The sequence below is a fragment of the Lissotriton helveticus genome, chromosome 3_1 (assembly GCF_964261635.1).
Source record: "Lissotriton helveticus chromosome 3_1, aLisHel1.1, whole genome shotgun sequence".
Taxonomy (NCBI): Eukaryota; Metazoa; Chordata; class Amphibia; order Caudata; family Salamandridae; genus Lissotriton; species Lissotriton helveticus.
In genome coordinates, this window is record NC_136061.1 from 1,754,311,314 (window position 1) to 1,754,330,526 (window position 19,213).

Genomic DNA, 19,213 nt, shown 5'->3' on the forward strand with positions numbered 1-19,213 from the left:
GTATGAATGTGATGTCTGTCTAGAATGTTGAATGCTGGATGACAGAGTGAGTAGAATGTTAGTGTGCCTGGTGTGTATGTGGAATGACAGTTGAAGAGAGTGGGCTGAGCAGTGACCATCCTGTTCCTGGTGGGGTTATCTTCATTACATCTTGTTACCAACTTATATGAATAAAGGAACATCAAGAAACCACTTGACTATCCATCATTTTATATCCACGACACATATCAGGCACGAGGAAATGATGACACCTCTAAGAGGGCCACACCATGAGCCAAAAGACGGCGGTCATCTTGTGAAGGTTTCGCTCTACTCTTCACTGCATGACAGAGCGGAAATATTCCCTACAAAAACAAGCACCCGATGGAGACTCGCCATGATGTGGTCTCGAGGGACACAAACAGGTATACTGGCTGAGAGGAATATTAAACAAGTAAGTCAACTTCCTTCTAGGATAAGATCGAGAACCGGGCAGACTGCGGTGCTTCCCACAGTGTTACCCGTTTCTCCCCCAAACGGAGCTCCTTCTGCATAAGGCATTTAACCACGCTTTTTCCTCCGTTTTTAGAGTTCGAGTCAGAACCCTCTCACTCCCTCTAAGACCATGAAGCACAGCATTGCTTCCTGAAAGGTATGTATTTTTTCTGTGTTATATGTTAGTTTGTGTATCGTTCGTTATGTCCACAGCACAGTCACGAGGGGCACATGTTTTTAAGTACTACGCACTGGAATAGCAGCGCCTGGGGTTTCAGCAAGGATTTTAGTATGCAGTATGTTGTGTTTCGTAGCTCCGCATGGCGAAACATGAGAATGCAGCATCTAGGCACACACCATGAGGAGCCACATGAGATTGCAGTTTAAACTTACATACCCCTCTTGGGGGGACTGTTATTGATAACAATGTTCTTATTTCTTTTTTCACAGATACAACATGACTAATATGTGTCGTATGTATTATTAACGCTTATTATTGCAGCGTTTTTGTATTTCACTTTACCTTCAATTTAGGTCACCATCGGAGTGGTACACGCAGGGAAGAAGAGCATTGGGGAAGCTCAAAACACGTTGACGTTTACTAGGGACCCCATACTCATTATAGGTAGGCCCCCTAGAAACTCATCCCGATTTTAATATACCAACTAGGAGCCAGAATAAAGTTATTTTTCGCCCACTAGTTAGGTACTTTTAACTCACTCCACGACACCACTGCACCACACATAGCTCCTTACAATATAGTGCTCCTACGCAATGTCGCAAGTCGTAGCATGCCTCAATCCGCAGCGGATTGAGATGGCCCCTATGATGAAGCATGTCACTGTGGGGAAACCCTGGTGAGTGAGGGGACTCAAGAAATTACATTTCTCTTTTCTAACAGATTTTCCAACTCAGATTGAGCGAAAATCCTTCTTTTTCTGCAAGGTTCCTACCCAATATCTCGGATTTTGTAGGTCTACTATAGCATCAGGAGGGTGGACCTAGCATTGTCCCTCTGCCTCCCCCTTTTTGATCTTGACAGGCAATCAGCCTTACAATTCTTTCCCCAGAAATATAGACCACTTCGATATTGGACTCTAGGAGTTTCACAGTGAGCTGTGCCAACCTGCCAGTAGACTTTCTGATCTTGAACCTTTGAAAAATATGCACTAATGGTCTGTTGTAAGTTTGTAAGCAAAATTGTCTATCCTAAACATAAGGTTTAAAATGTTCTACTCCCGAAGTGCAAACCAGCATTTCTTTTTCAATAAGAGAATCTAGTCTCGACCTCAGTTTATTCTCTGGAATCAAATTTAACAGTCGATTCTTTGGCATGTTCACATTGAGAGAGTACAGCTCCCAGATCATATGCATTAGCATCCACTGTAATCTCTGTCCTACATCCTTCGACATACAGTTGTAGTGCTGGAGCTGAGGGAACACTTTATTTTTCACAACAAATTTTATTGAGTTTTCAGTCAAAACATTTAGAACAACCTGGCCCACCAATACACATAAGGCAGCAAAAACCCATTGTCCATACTCAGTGATATAGTTATAAAAACATTAATCAATCCCATCACCCCACCTATAATCTACATGCCAATCATGACAACATCATGTATAGCAATCCTGATAGAGTGCTCGAGGACCTCATGGCTAGACATTATATTGTTGCATTTCTGCCTCAAGGAGGGAATCCACAGTGAGGACTGGAGCCAAAACCCTGTTATCAGCCCACCTCTGCCAAATCTTACTATATTTATGCAGGCAGCTCCATGCCTAATATACTGTATACAATGATCCATCCCTTTCTTCCAAGTACCCACTGTGGGTGGCGTTACATCTTTCCACATATTTGCAATGTCTCTCTTCACCAGGGTTAGGCTTAGAAAAAGCAGATGCCTTTTATACCTGTTACTCCCATCCCCTCAGTACACTGAAGCAGGATCCTCTTGGGATTAAAAGTGACCTCCTAGGATAAGACCTCTTCCAGGCATGACACCACACCCCGCCAGAAACCTGTTACGGCCGTGCAATCTCACACTGTATGTAAGAAGGTGCCTTCATTCACGCCACAGCGAAGGTATACCACTAAGTTTGAGGCGATATTTGGTGAAGTACACGCGATGCAAGTATTTTAATTGGATGAGCCAAAGTCGGGGACACTCTTTTTGATTGAATTAAAATTTTGCTGACATTCAGTGGACCAAATAAATTCTGCATTTTTTAAAACAAATTTCTAAAGCATACTGTCATGTCAGAAAAGTTACACACGAGCTTAGAATAAAAAAGATTCACACTTACCCAAACAATACCTGAATTGGTCCCTGTCCTAGGGATGAGGAGCTTTCACAATGCCTTCAACCAAACCAGGCTTAGGGTTGAAACCCTCTGATGATAGCATGTGACCAAGATACTCAATTTCATTTATTGCAAATGCACGTTTATTCTTTCTCAAGGTAACACCGTTAGTATTTAAGACATTCAATACACATCATAAAACAATGTCAAGTCATCCAGGGAACCTGCAAACACTAATATGTAGTCCTGGAACAACAGCAGGTTTTTTTATACCATGGATAATCTTTGTCATGATCTTCAGAAACACAGATGCAGCGGAGACCAGAAAATAACTGCATTCTACAAAATTTGAAGGTACCATCTGGAGTCAGAAAGGCTGTCAAATGGCATGACTCCTCATCTAAAACCACCTGATGATATATCACCTTTAAATCCAATTTTGTAAACCATTTGGCCTAAGCCACCACTGTGTCGAAGTCCTTAGTCAGTGGGCTGGGAAAAGTCTCCACCCATATGGCATCATTCACACTCCTCAAATCAATACATAGGCGTAGTTCGGCAGGTCTCTTGTTAGCAAAAACAACTCATGACAACCATACAGTGGCATCCACCGTTTGAATAATGTCATCAAGTAGCATTTGTGACATACTTTTACACAAGTCACTCCTGATACTAAAGGGCACAGTGTGTAATTTGTGCTTAACAGGAGTACAACCCTCTTTCACCTCGATGAAATGCTTGAAATCTCTGATCTCCTCAATGTTATCTGCAAAAACGATAGTAAATTCAAGAGACCCAACGCATTGTGTTAACTGTGCTGCTCCCAATGTTAAGGCTCTCTTCCAAAGCTACAGGGTGTTTCTTACCAGGTCTTATCACAATGCCAAAATCAGCCTGATGCCACCACCCAAGCATGTTGATTCTATTCTTAGCCACATAGACTTTACCTTTAATTGACTTGGAGGGAAAAGCAATGGTAGCCCTAAAGTACCCCAATAAGTCTATCCTGCTCCCCTCGAAAGCAGTGGTAATGACATCAGGTGGTAAAAACATTCGGTCACTCCACAATTAGTTAAATTTAGTTATGTCAATGATGGTGATCCTTGCTCCAGAATTCACTAACAAGGAAACAGTGCGACCATCAATGACAAATTCAACCAAAGGGTCACTATAACATTTGGAACCCACACGATCAACAGCAAGAGCTAATTCCTCCTTCTTATTCTCCAGTGTAAATCTTCCATAGCATCATGATTTTCTACAGCATGAACAGCTGTGCCTCTTGAGATAGGTTTACTACAGCAAGGGTTTTTACCCCCACAACACACGTTGCCAAAATGACCCACTATGTTACATTTCAAACATTCTTGCACACTTGCTGGACAATTCTTTAAATTGGAAACATGAAGCAGGGAACCACACCAAAAAGACTTATTATTTCCGGCACCTTTAGGTACAGAGGTGGTTCCTGAGCAATGTTCCCTTTTAATATTTTTCTCTCCTTGTGGCAATAAAGGTGCTTTGTACACTGCAGCTAAGGCTGTGTGCACTGAGGATAAGCAACAAACTAATATACAAGCATGTGCAAGCTACCAAAATCAGTGGCATAGTAAGGGTACCATTGGCCTTAATGCAAACCAGTAAAAAACAGAACACCCCCACGCACACCTCTGGGTTGGTATTAAAAGACACTCATTACTGGGGCGCAGAGGGCTCCTCGCACCCCTGGGAATGGGTGCCACTGCATCTTGTGCCCTATTCATTCTACCTATAATTCCTCTCTATTTGCTATCTCCATGCCACTATTATCTCCTCCTCGCACCCTTTCTTATCTCTGTCCACTTCCACTTGATCTCCTAGCTTGTCCATACCACCTTCCTTCCTTTTTTATAGCTTTTTTCTCTCCTTGCTCTTCATTACAATCCCACTTTTCTTTCTCTATTTCAACTCTGTTTCACTTTTCCCTCATCTGTCTCCTCTCTTCAATCTATGTACTACTCTTCTCTCTCCCACAAAGTTTTGAGGCAAATTCCTCTCTAATAATATTCATAGACAGAGAATTGAGGCAAAAACTGATGTCCCCTCAAGGCAGGCATAACAATGGACTAACTTTTAAAAGTCTCCATATTTTTCAAACTTTGCAAGTGTGGTGCACTTTACAGCACACATACAGTGAGAGATGGCTTAATGGATATTTTTGGTAATGGAAGGATCCCATTCCAGTACAAAACCTATGCTTAACAGAATGCTCATATCCTTAATCCAAGGTCAGGCACTGGAATTATAAGAGTTTGTGTCTGTGGCCTTTTCTGCATGAATATGGCTTTGCCACATAATCCACCTTCTGCAGTATAATTTGCTGATTTTAAAACACAAAATTTGCATGAATGGATAAAAAGGTACTAAAACCGGGTCTAACCGTATTGCTGTGAAGTGGAAGACCCTTCGCAAAGGTTGACTGGGCTCCTTTCTGTTGCTTATTGTAGTATTTGGGTATTAAATTGGTACTAATGAGGTGAAACATCTGCCCAGTTAATGTTAGTAAGTGTGAAATGTCAAAATACACATTATGCTGCATAACTTGCCTTTTCTTGCTGCATAATTCAACCCTGCTGCATAATTTTGTCCTCTATTGACGCACAATTCCAGTGGCCCGGACTATGGGGGAAGGCAAAGGTGGGTAAGCCAACAAATTAACAGGGAGAGCTGAGCCAAGGCTCTGCTTTGGCTCTTAAGAACCTATACGCAAGTCAAACCTTGAAAATATGTGGCATGTCAATCATGCAGCACAGATTATGTTAAACTACAGTAGGTCTTTGGAAGCACCTCATCTTGTTACATTGGATTATGAGCAAAGTGTTTATTAAACATGAACTGAGAATCGTTCCTGCTCCTCACCACCTCCCCCCAAAAGACAATGCTATTAGTGAACTAAAAGGAAAGTCAGGGGTCATGTGTACCCATATATGGCCTACGTTAAAAATATATATCGAGCAACTTTGTTTTGTACCGTGCAAATATCCAAACAACATAAAGACCTGAACAACAGGGGCTGAATCCACTTTTGTATATAGGATAGGAAGTGGGTCTTCAACGTATTATGCCCCAGAATATTTTTTTCTTCCGTTGTCCACAATCCTTATAGCCCAAGATAAAATCTTGTATTTCTAAAAAATCTTTTAGGTTGTCAGTCACTGCGCTCCAAATATACTGCCCACTTAAACAGGTGTATAAACAAAAAAAAATTGTGTATAGGCAAGATAGCACCTCACGTGCGCTACACCAAAGGAGCTTACTGGTTGGTTCTCACCAGTTGTGCCCACATTTCTCATCATAGGTAGCTATATCACCTGTGGAAACAGAAAGAGTGTCCAGTACAAACAGTAAAGGGGAAGAAAGTGTTGTGTGTATCACAAAAAGAAACAGAAGAGAGACCCCGTAATGCTAAAATTGAGTTAAGACTCACATACACCAGATGTCAATTTTATTCAAAACTTGTGAGCTTACTCAAAGTTAAAAACAACTGCATGCTGCAGACCAATTGAAGATGGGCCAACATGTTTCATTGCCTGTTTTCTTTGTGGCAATTTCGTCAGGGCTTGAGGTCGTAAATCACCTTACTGGGCTTCCATTTTGTACACGAAGTGACAGGTGTTAGCCAAGGCCCATCGTACCACCTCTCCACAGGGTACTTCCTTCTTTTATAAGACCCTTTTACAGCACCATTTGTTGTCGTAAATCGCATGTACCAGCAGGAGGAGCTTTGTCTAATTCTGGTATATTTGGAGGGCAGTGACTGACAACCTAAAAGATTTTTCAGAAATACAAGATTTTATCTTGGTCTATAAGGATTGTGGACAACGGAACAAAAACATTTTGGGGGGCATAATAAGTTGAAGACCAATTCCCAATCCTATATACAAAAGTGGATTCAGCCCCTGTTGATCAGGTCTTTTTGTTGTTTGGATACTTTCCGGGTGGAGGGCGACCTGATCAATTTTCCCTCAGTGGCTCCTTAATGTGATAGACTTGTACGGTGCAAAGCCTGAATTCATGTATTTGAAGGTGCCGTCTTTGTGATGATGAATAAAAAAGGAGGATTGGTTTAAAAGTATTTGCCTAGTCTTTAAGATGAAAAGTTAATGTGTATTAAAAGTTTTTGGGAAAGTACTGGTGCTCTTTTCTAGAGCGTCAAGACTGGAACCTGTTTCCAGGGCCGGCTTTACTGCTGGTGGTGCCCAGTGTGACACTGTTTGTTGGTGCTTCCCAATGACCACCTCCGCCACATATACCCTCACTACCACCCTTTAACAGTGCCCCTCAAGTCTCCATAACCATCCTCTCTCTGATGCATTTAATAGTTTTATAGCACCACTCATACCAGTGAAGGGCGTCAGAGCACTTTACATCACACACATTAAAGAGATAATCAATCATACGTGTGTAGATCAGTGTATAGGAAATGTTACACATTTATTTATTTATTTATTTGAAGTTTTATATAGCGCGACATAGAGGATTACAATGTGTACCAGTTACATGTCATCCATTCTGGAAGGCAGCATAATTTAAGAGTGCTCAGTGTGGAAAAGTGCAAACTCAGGATTTAAAACGTAACACAATGGTTGGGGGTTCTCTGTAATAATAAAAAAAAATTCTACCCTAAAAAATCCTTTTTGCCACATTAGGATAATGAATGACTCAGGGAAAAAATCATAACGCTGTAAAATATATCTTGCAGTTTACATGCAACTCTTTGATTAGTTAATAGTTATCTGTTCTATTTTAGGATTTTAACTTATAAACTGCAAATAATTAAAGGAATGTTCAAACAAGAGCATTAACCAACTGAGCTATCCTCATGAATACAGTTCTGTGATTTGCATGGTAAACGTCCTTTGCATCAGGCATATTAATCCTCGGCGCTACCTTCCAATGAGTCAAAACTGAGAAGTTGGCCTGGCATATGATGTCCACTATTCTAGTGGGCACCTTGCACCAGTCCAAATGACCCTTATTGATGGTAGGTTTAGACAACCTTTATAGAAAGCTATCCTAGTGGTAGCTGTGGAGAGAAGCCTTCAGGCTAAGTCTTGAAGGAATGTAAAGCAGCTTGTTTTACCAGTCTATAATCTCTTGAATGATCAAACGAAAGTACACCACACAAGGTATATATATATAAAATATATGTATTTATTTTAAACACAACCCCTCTAGTCTCTTCATGAGGCTAGAGGCAAAAGTACAATACAATAACTTAAATAGCACACAGTAAACTAGTCCAGTATACGTTTTGCCCTAGGGACCTCACAAATCATATACTAAAAAATGGTATAAGAACCACATGAGGGATAGAAGTGAGGCCTAGGGCATGTAGAACCGCGGGGGCAACCAGGAACCACCCAAGGTAGGGACGCAGGAGACCCACGGGGGACACATGCAGTGTCTAAACACAGCCGCGAATCACCTTTGACTTCTATGGAGGAAATTCAAGTTACAGTTTTAAAGTTTTAGGACATTTAGGAGTGGACTGCAGTGAAACCCCGTTAGAACTAGACACTTCGAGAGTCGAGATCCACGGGAGCACCGAAGAACTCGTGTTACCTCACCCAGGGAAGCCGGGTGCATAGGTGTCTTTTCGTGTCGGGTTTCGTCGTCGTCGATTCCAATGGAGAGCTGCGAAGAAGTGCTGCAGGCGACCAGAGGAAAAGTGTCCGGATGGATCCAAGGGTGAATGGGAGATCTGAAGAACCTGAAAGCAGAGGGGACAGAGTCTGGGTCACTAGCCAGTGACCAGGATGGCAACAGGAAGATATAAAATAGTTGCTAATTAGGATTAACAGGGCGAGTAAATACAGGGCGTCTTATATTGTGCTCTATTTTTTACTATACAGGAACTCAGAACTTCTTATCTGGAAGTTTGACACCTAACTGCAATAAAGGTTCGAAATCATATGATCGTCGTTCAAAACCAAAGATACTATATATGAAATACACCTTAAGTGTCTATCAGCTTATCTGCCCGACATACGGTGAGTTCCTCTGTGTGACCCACTAGGGAGTCACTTATAGGTGAAGGATGCCTTAGCATTGATCTAGGTCATCATATGCTTGCCCTTTCAACCAGATATAACCAGTTATGACCCCCCTTTTTAAAAAAAAAGAAATCTAACAAAATAAATTAAAGGATCGCTATGACATCGGAATATGAATAGTGTATCTGGTGTGGATATTGACCCTATATATACATTTCAATATTTTATTTCAGTTTAAACCCTTTTTATACAGAACTGTGAGTTTAAGTCCATGTTCTATTATACTTCAGATGACGATTAAATATACCAAAAGCATTTTATACATAGGACATGTTCACTTAGCATACGAACACATTAAAAATTAGCGTGTTATAATAGCTGTGTTCAATATCAATCCTAACAGGTGACTGTCCCTTGCTAGTTGTACTGGGAAATAGGACTTTACATTACAAAAATCGTCTGTACAACACTGCTTGTATTGCACGTTCCCAGTAAGTTTTTTTCTTTATTATTTTGTGGACTATGCTAACTTATTCTAAGCCTTTTTATCATTACTTTTTATACATACCGTATATCCTGTATAGTATCTAAAAAGAGACATTACTAGATGTATCACACCATAGGGGACCTTCTACTGTTATTGGAGATACGCCCACGATTCTGCTAATATCTCCATAATATATAGAACTTTGTAATCATCAATTGGATAATGGTCTTGTCCTGGAATACAATTGAATACTCAGATAATTGTTTAATCTGTACTCTGATTAATTACCAGAGAGGAAGCTGGGGATTTCACAGGGAAATATGAATGGAAGATATGTAATAAAATGTTTATGATTAATTATATTGTCTAATAATGAATCTTGCTTTAATGATTTTAATACAGTGAATTGTTAATTTACTTGGTTTTTTCATATGTTTCAGAAACGAATAAAATTTGTGACTCCTGAAGAAGGCGTCCTGTGTACGCCGAAACGCGCGTCGAATACTTTAATGCCACCAATTGTTTAATCTTTTTATTACATTAATTGTATACTGTGGTTGTTTTTTCAAAACAATGGTTTTAATTTTGAATTGATGTCTATTATGTGTCTTTTTTAATGAAAGAATTTATTGTATATGAAGGATAAATTAAAAAACTATTGTTTTTATTATCTTCTTTGTTTCCTGAGTGTTCTCCCTGAGTTCCTTGTTACTGTGTTTTATATATTTAAAATGCCTAGGATGTTACACACATAAATGGCAACAGGAAGATGCCAGCCAATGCCGGGTGCTTTAAGGTGAAGTAGGTGAAGCTTGACTCTTCAGCCACGCGGTCAAGGAGGCATCGACGACAACCAGGAGCTGGATTCGAGCTGTCCCACGTCGGATGTCGAGTGCTGCAGCGTCGGTATCTGGATTGAACTCAACAAGCCTTGGCAACAGCAACCCACACAAGATAAGAAGATTGGCTTCGGTGCAGACCAGCAAGGTCTGAGGGACTCACCCTTTGGAGGGGAGTCAGGGCACTTCTGGAGCAACCAGGAAAGCCCAAGAAACAAAGGATTGTCCTTCGTGGGGACCCACTAGCCAACGGACTAGAGATCGCGAAGGAGCCTCGAGCTGCGATGCAAAAAGCGGGCCCACGGAACGCTCGTGGAGTGTAGATCTCTCAGCTTCGGTGCAAAAGGTGCTTGGTTCAAGGGCAACAAATAGCCCAATGCACAACTTCGGGAAACTTTAGGAAGTAGGTGCACTTGGAAAATTGCAGGATGTCCAGGAGTTCCGGTCCCACGTCTCTCGTGATAGCTACAGGTCTCAGCTTCGCTGGGGACTCGTGTCAGCCTCGGAGATGTCTGGAAGTCCGTGTCCTGTGTCGTAGATTCTTTGGGATCCATCGGGAGCCTTGAAAATGCAGACCGGCAAGATGCTTCTTTGGTGCCTGTTTGAACCGGGGAGTCACTCCTTGACCCCAAGGGAGATTTCTTCCGTCTACCAGTCGATATGGAATGTCGAAGGTCCAAGATTTCTTCTTCAGAGTTTCTTCCAGGGTAATCTAAAGTCCTAGTGACTGGGTTCCTATACTTATACTAAGTTTAGGGGTTGGACTAACTCTAGGGTTCCACCTATGGGAGGACCTGGAGAGGGGGTGGTTACACCCCTTCCCCTTTGCCCAGTTTCGAGCCAGAGCTGGCGCTGAGTGCCCCAGCAACCAGTTTGAACTGGGAAATGCACGGGGACACCTTGTGTGCCCCAGGCACTGTCTGAAAAGCATTCACTGAATGCAACCCACCCAGCCCCAATACACAAAGCCTGACTGGGGACGTGCGGTCACCTGCCTAGACAGGAAACCTATTGTCCAGGCCTCCCCAGCCGGAGTTTTATCCAGCAGCAGGTGGTCAGACTCGTGTCTGTGGCAGCAGCATCCATTTTGTGATGCTGAGGCTCTTTTAAACATTTACCGGGTAAGTAAGTGTGTACATGTCTTCTCCCTCTAAAAGGGTGGAATGCTACTCCCGCCGCCAGAACTGGCGGGGGTAGTGTCCCAAAGTGTTTTACACCAAACACGACATGTTTTGATAAAGCCAAACCAAAGTTAGCATAAACCACAAGGATTATAATGCACTTAAGAGTATATGGTATGGCTATATCATAGAACAGCTATAAGGAAGGGACTCTGAAAGCTGCAGAGGAGCTCAGCTCATGCTAGGTCACTCTCTCACACAAAACCAAGCACTCTGCTTTCAGGATTGTCAAAGCCTGCCATAGGAGTGACTTATAGGTTAATATGTGTTTATATATATATGTGTATAGGTAGATATAGGCATACTGTATGTAAGTAAGGGGTGCTTATACCACCTTACCCAGGCTGCAAGTGCAGACCTGTGGTGCCATTTTGGAAGGCTTCCCAGGGGTGGCATAATACATGCTTCAGCCCCTGGAAGGCCTCTGGGGTACCTATGCCCTTGGTACCTAAGGTACCATATACTAGGGACTCATGAGGGTGACCCAGTAACCAATCTGGGATGTACCTAAAGTACACGCAATCAATTTAGAGAGAGAACAGCTAGGCTGCGGTCCTGATTAGCAAGGCCACAGCCAGACTAACAAGCATTTACAATGCAACGGTCTCGGCATTGCAAAAGTTAGAGCTATTAGCATTGTAAATTAACGCGAGATTGGGCTTTCTTCATTTAACAGCTTGTAATCAGACTTGAGGGAAGGGTCATACTTTTTCCTCTCGCGTCTCTCCAATGTCTTGCATTGTTTATTTCAGTGCGGAGAGCTGTTCATTGGCCCTTGGGGTAATTTTGGGGTGAGATTTACTGTTAAATAAGGACTCACACCTATCCTCTACACTTCGGAGAAAGAGCTAAAGGCAACAAAGGTTGGCTTCTAGAAGCCGAGCAAAGAACGAGCATGTTTATGCTCCTTGGTTCTTTGCACTGTCTGCCAGCCTAATGAAAAGAGGAGCTGTGGAACACAACGAACGCTCCTCAACAGCCAGTTTCAGATAGAACGGCATGATGGCAGCGAAATTGCTATGCACTCAGGAGAAAGAAATCTCTCTCATCAATAACAGGACCAACAAACAGAAGATTATCACATTCCTTTGTACTGTAAGCACAGAAAGCAGTGCCAGCGCGACCAGGTACAATGCAGTGTCCTGGCAGCTACTTAAATCTGGACACAGTGCTGCACCCCCCGACAGTGTTCAACATTCTCAATCCAGCTGCAGTGTGCAGCGTCCGCTCACACACGGGCATCATGTTAACACGTGGGCCGCGAGTGCAGCGCGTGTTCATAGCACGGGCAAACCCTGACCCCCGGGCCACAATTCAGAATACTGGGCACATTGTTCACAGGCGGGGCTAATACAGCCCTTCTAGTTTCAAAATGTATCACTGGGTCACGCGGGACGAAGATAGCACTCTCGGCGGAGTGTCCACCATCTTGGCGCAATGTAGATGTAGAACCTCCTCACACTTTGGCGCACTGAAGCAACCCATGCAAAGTGGACAGCACTTGGTTACACCACAGCAACAAGCAGGGCTGTAGGCTCAGGGTGGGGGTGTTGCACCCCCCTAAAAAGTGTAGTCTGTAGTAAATAGTTGGGGACAGGAGCTTTCAGTCGGGTATTGTGAGGTGTGGTCGGATTTCACCTGGCAGTTTTACATGCCCACTCGGACAAAAAATCTTTTTCATCTCTGTTGTGAAGGCCTTCTGAGCTCCTCTCAGCCCTTTGCCCTTTACGCCCCCTTGTTCCCCGCTTCTCATATAACATATTTTAACAAGATATGTCAGCGTGAGTGTTGGACAATCTGAAACACACCCCTCCCCAATATTACTGACCAAGCTTCGCCCTGGGCACAAATCAGCGCATGAAGAGCGGGGCGTCGTGCGATAAGTCAATAATGAAGTCAATAGTGCGCCGCATCACATGCTTGAGCGCTGCAAAAAATCACGAGGTATTTAAGCGCCTGGTCGACCCCCCGCGCGAGAGGTAAACGGGTGGGATAAATTGTAAGCCATGCTCTGGTTCATTGGAACAGGGCTACCGGAGTTCGTTTCCCATCGGTTTCAGATGGCCTCCGCGATGTCTCCGGAAGTCAGGCAAAGTCGCCTGTGACGGGGACGGGGCTGCGTCTGCACCGGAAAAGAAGGCAGGCGGAGTGAAAGCGTCTCGCGACGCCAGAAGGAGAGCGGAGTCCCTCTAAATTAAACTGGTACGTTGAAAGGGGGGGGGGCTCGGTGCACTCGTGTGTGTGTTTGTGTGTGTATGCATGTGTGCGACGGCGGGGGAGAGGGGGGGTGCACTCGTGTGTGTGTGCGCGCGTGTGTGTGTGTATGTGTGGGGGGGTGGGTGTCTCTGTATGTATGTGCGTGCGTGGGCGCTTGTGTGTGTGTCTGTGTGTGTATGTGCATGCGTGTGTGGTGTTTTGAGCTTCCTAGGAGACAGCGCCTGGCTGCAGCGCTCATTCGCGTGAGCGTGTCAGTTTGGAATCGCCTCCAAGGCGATGCGCGCGGCCAGGATTGTCTCCTGGGAAGCTCACACGCCAACATGAGGTTCTCAGCGGAGACGCGCTTCGCGCGGCTAGCTGAGACCTAACCAGTGAAACACAGCACAAAGTGGGGGTAACCATAGGAAGCAGATCCTACTCTCCTACTCAACTCCAACCCAAACGCAGGGACATTAAATTAACCTTGACCAGTTGAGTCTTCATGTTCTAAGTAGAAATATCTGGAGAGTCCATCTGCATTAGCATGTTTACTCCCAGGTCTATGTTCCACTATATAGTCCATCCCCTGTAGGGAAATGGACCACTTCAAAAGTTTGGGGTTTTCACCCTTCATCTGTTTTAGCCATAAGAGGGGCTTATGGTCTGTCTGAATTGTATAGTGAGTGCCAAACAAGTATGGCTTCTTCAGATCCCAAACCATAGCAAAGGCCTCCCTCTCAATAGCTGACCAACGTTTCTCTCTAGGGGTCAGCCTTCTGCTAATAAAAGCTACTGGCTGGTCCTGACGTTCATCATTCACTTGTGACAGCACCGCCCCTGCCCCCAACTCAGATGCATCTCTTTGGACAATAAATTCTTTGGAGTAGTTAGGACTTTGCAGAATTGGTGCAGTGCACATGGCCTGCTTCAGGTCATCAAATGGCTTTTGACAGCTGCCTGTCCACTGAACTTTCTTAGGCATTCTTTTAAAAGTTAAGTCATTCAGGGTGTCACTATGGAACCATACCCCTTGACAAATCTCCTATAGTACCCAGTCAGGCCCAAGAAAGCTCTGACCTAAGTCTGGGTGGTTGGAGCAACAAAGTCCGTTATGGTATGGCTCTGCAATGGTTGAACCTGGCCTCCACCTACAAGGTGGCCCAGGTACAGAACCTGACTCTGCCCTATCTGGCACTTAGTAGCGTTCTACGTGGCCTCCAAAACATTTTTTCAGGTGGATCAGGTGATCTTCAGAGGTGGAGCTAAAGACAGCAATATCATCAATATAAGCTGCATTATAGTTCTCCAGACCTATTAAGACTTTATTCACCAACCTTTGAAATGTGGCAGGTGCATTTTTCAAACCAAAGGGCATTACCACAAATTGATAATGTCCACTAAGGGTTGAAAATGCTGATTTTGGCTTTGCATCATCAGCTAGTCTAAAGTGGTCCTCTGACAGGGTGCCCAAACAGAAGTTCAAATTGGCTGTAGCCAACCCCCTTCTGTGGAACCTCCCTGTATACAAACAAAGGGCAGGGTAGTAGGATATCCCATCTCCGCCTGAGCTTTTCTGGGAGACCCTTAATCATACCCTTTAAGATTTTGTTGAACCTTTCAACTAAACCATTGCATTGTGGATGATAGGGTGTGGTGAACTTGTAGTTCACTCCACACTCCTTCCACATTGCAGTCAAGTAGCTAGACATAAAGTTTGCACCTCTGTCAGATACTACCTCTTTAGGGAAACTCACTCTTGAGAAAACTACCAAGAGGGCTCTTGCCACAACAGGTGCAGTAGTGGTCCTAAGGGGAATTGCCTCTAGGTACCTAGTGGCAGGATCCACTACCACTAGGATAAACCTGTGCCCAGATGCAGTTTGGGGATCGATTGGTCCAACAATGTCAATCCCTACACGTTCAAAGGGAACCCCCACTACAGGTAGTGGTATAAGGGGGGCCTTTGTAGTGCCACCTGCTTTGCCACTGGCTTGGCAGGTTACACAGCAGCGACAAAACTCCTTGGTGTCTTCGGACATGTAGGGCCAGTGAAAGTGAGGGACAATTCTGTCCCAAGACTTGTTCTGACCCAGGTGTCCTGCTAAGGGAATATCATGGGCTAGTGTCAATAGGAAGTTCCTGAATGCCAAAGGTATGACCAACCTCCTGGCTGCACCAGGCTTGGGGTCTCTACTCTCTGAATAAAGGAGTCCATCATCCCAGTAGATGTTATGGGTGCCACTAGCATTCTCAGCAGCCTCAGCAGCAGCCTGCTGTCTGGGGCGGGGGGGGGGGGGGTTCAAGAGAAGGACAGCTCAACTATGCCTGACTCAGATCTGCCATGGAAGGGCCCTCTGTCCCTAAGAACTCAACCTGATCAGGTTCAAGCTCCTCTGGGACAGTTCCTTCTTCAGGCTCACAAACAGCTTCCTCAGAAGGCTGATCCTCACTCTGGGTCAGGGGGGAAGGCACTGCCTTACCCTACTGCTCCTTCTCTTGATAGGCAACTGGTCCATTATTCCAGAATCCAGTGCCTGTCCAGTGTTAGACTTTCTGACCTGTGACCTAGTCACAGCAAACACATGTGCAGGAATTCCAGGCATTGATGCATGGGTCCTCAACTCCACTTCAGACCAGGTTGAAGTTTCCAAATCATTGCCAAACAAGCATTCTACAGGGAGGTCTTCACTGATCACAACCTTGTTAAGGCCAGTTACCCCTCCCCAGGAGAAATCAACAACTGCCATGGCATGGGTTGTCCTGACATTGCTGGCGTTGATCACTTGGTAAGTCTCACCAAGTATCACTTGTCCAGGGTCCACCATTGTGACACTGGCTCCTGTGTCCCTGTAGGCCTCATTCTTTTTTTCATTAATTAAAGGTGTTTGTCTGTACTTGCCCAGATTACTGGGACTCACAGAGGAGGTCATATCCATGCCTCCATCACAGATCAAAGCAGCGTGAATTGGTACTCTGACTAGGCCAGAGTCCATCTCAGATCCCAGGGTTAACCCTACTACACCCTTCTGCTGGGAACCACCACTTATAGCTGAACTAGGGGGAACAGTTGCCTTAGGGGCAATGGTGACTGGAGCTGTCTCCTTTTTGGTGCAATGACTAGTCCAGTGACTATTAGTCTTACAAACTTTGCACCATGGTTTCTTTGGGCCTTCTTTCTTTTTTGATTGGGGACCCCCGCCATTAGAAACTTTTTGCGGACCTTGTGAAGACTTCTGGTCTTTACCTTTCTCCTCACCCTTTTGATCTTGCTTCTTTTTGTCACCACCTTGGTTCTGTACCTTCTGCTTCACCCTGGTTCTGACCCATTTGTCTGCCTTCTTTCCCAATTCTTAGGGAGAGGTCGGATCAGAGTCAACCAGGTGCTGATGCAACAGCTGGTTCTGACAGTTATTAAGAATTTGTTCTCTCATTATCAGATTATACAATCCTGTATAGTCACACACTTTACCTCCCAGTAACCAGCCCTCCAGAGCCTTAGTAGCACAATCTACAAAGTCAACCCAGTCCTGAGTCTGTGCCTTCTGGTTGTCTCTGAACAGTATCCTGTACTGTTCAGTGGTTAAGCCAAACCCATCTATCAGAGCACTCTTCAGGACCTTGTAATCATCAGCATCCTCTTCTCTTACAGTGAGGAGCTTATCTCTACCTTTGTCTGACAACGGAGAGCCACAAGATTGCTGCCCACTGCTCCTGGGGTACCTTCTGTACTTTGCAGGCCCTCTCCAGTGCAGTAATCCATATGTGGATTGGGAGGGACACTTTTGTTTAAGTGTCTATGGTCACAAGACCTATCCCTACCACTAGGGATATTGCTGCCACCATGGGGCTCTAGCCCCATCTTTTTTCTCTCTCTTTCAAGAGCTAGGGTCTCCTTTTCTAAGGCTACTTCTTGTCTCCTTATTCTAAGCTGGGCTTCTCTCATCCTAGCGTTATGCTCCCTCTTCTCAAGTGACGTACCCCTCCTATGAGCAGAGGCAGAAGACCCTACAGATGTACCAGAATGATTGGACTCCTGGGAAAGAGACCTTTCTCTTCTAGGCACACCACCAAGTCTACCTGAGGGGACAAAGAGAGGGCCTCTTTGGCCTTCTTCATCCCCAGGTAGATCTGGATTCCCCAGGTTTAGGTCACTGACATCTACCTGGTCCACATCTTCTTCTGATGTATCCACCCCATTGCTTACCTTGTCAGGATCTGATGCTTTCTTAAAGTCATCAAGCAGTAACCCCTCTATAAGGTGTTGAGTATTGGGGTTCTGTCCTGGCTTCAATTTTCTCATGGCACACAAAGTCCTTAACTCTTGGAAAGGAAATGTGTCATACTTAGATACCTGTCCTTGATTGGCATCTGGAACAGACCCACTGGGTCCCTCCTTTGAAGACATGACTAGTGAGGTGTGATGTATGCACCTACCTACACTATTTGGTTTCCTACTAAACCTCTCTTGAGTTGTAGAAAGGGTGTGCTAGGCTCTTGACACACAACTCTAAGTTCAGTAGAACTTACTGTATTCCAAGCTTGTATTATATGTATCTATGGTACCTTTAGTGATTTTTTTTCAAATGATATTCTCAAGATCATCTGGTAAAACAATGCAAGCTGGAATCCCACACGCTGCACACCAATGTGAGGAGTTGGCCTGGCATATGATGTCCACTACTCTAGTGGGCACCTTGCACCAGTCCAAACGACCCTTATTGATGGTAGGTTTAGACAACCTTTATAGAAAGCTATCGTAGTGGTAGCTGTGGAGAGCAGTCTTCAGGCTAAGTCTTGAAGGAATGTAAAGCAGCTTGTTTTACCAGTCTATAATCTCTTGAATGATTGAATGAAAGTGCACCACACAAGGTATATATATAAAATATATGTATTTATTCTAAACACATCCCCTCTAGTCTCTTTATGAGGCTAGAGGCAAAAGTACAATACAAGAACTTAAATAGCACACAGTAAACTAGCCCAGTATACGTTTTGCCCGAGGTGCCTCACAAACCATATTCTAAAAAAATGGTATAAGAACCACGTGAGGGATAAAAGTGAGGCCTAGGGCCTGTAGAACCGCTGGGGCAACCAGGAACCACTCAAGGTAGCAAGAGACCTACGGGGGATGCCTGCAGTGCCTAAACACAGCCGCAAATCACCTTTAACTTCTATGGAGGAAATTCAAGTTACAGTTTTAAAGTTTAAGGACACTTAGGAGTGGACTGCGGTGAAACCCCTTTAGAACTAGACACTTCGAGAGTCAAGACCCACGGGAGCACCCAAGTACTCGTGTTACCTCACCCAGGGAAGCCGGGTGCATAGGTGTCTTTTCGTGTCGGGTTTTGTTGTCGATTCCAATGGAGAGCTGCGAAGAAGTGTTGCAGGCGACCAGAGGAAAAGTGTCCGGATGGATCCAAGGGTGGATCGGAGATCTGAAGAACCTGAAAGCAGAGGGGACAGAGTCTGGGTCACTAGCCAGTGACAAGGATGGCGACAGGAAGATGCCAGCCAATGTCGGGTGCTTTAAGGTGAAGTAGGTGAAGCTTGACTCTTCAGCCACGCGGTCCAGAAGGCGTCGACGACAACCAGGAGCTGGTTTTGAGCTGTCCCACGTCGGATTTCGAGTGCTGCAGCGTCGGTATCCGGTTTCTACCCAACAAATCTTGGCAACAGCAACCCACGCAAGATGACAAG

At 44.5% G+C, this 19,213-nt stretch overlaps 1 long non-coding RNA gene across 1 annotated transcript; it reads left to right on the plus strand.

Moving 5' to 3' along the window:
• Positions 1 to 273: 273 nt before the first annotated feature.
• On the plus strand, positions 274 to 9,972 carry LOC144823762 (uncharacterized). Its single transcript, XR_013608835.1, has 3 exons — positions 274 to 404; positions 569 to 631; positions 9,741 to 9,972. It is a non-coding gene; the product is annotated as an uncharacterized LOC144823762 (long non-coding RNA).
• The last annotated feature ends 9,241 nt before the right edge of the window (positions 9,973 to 19,213 follow it).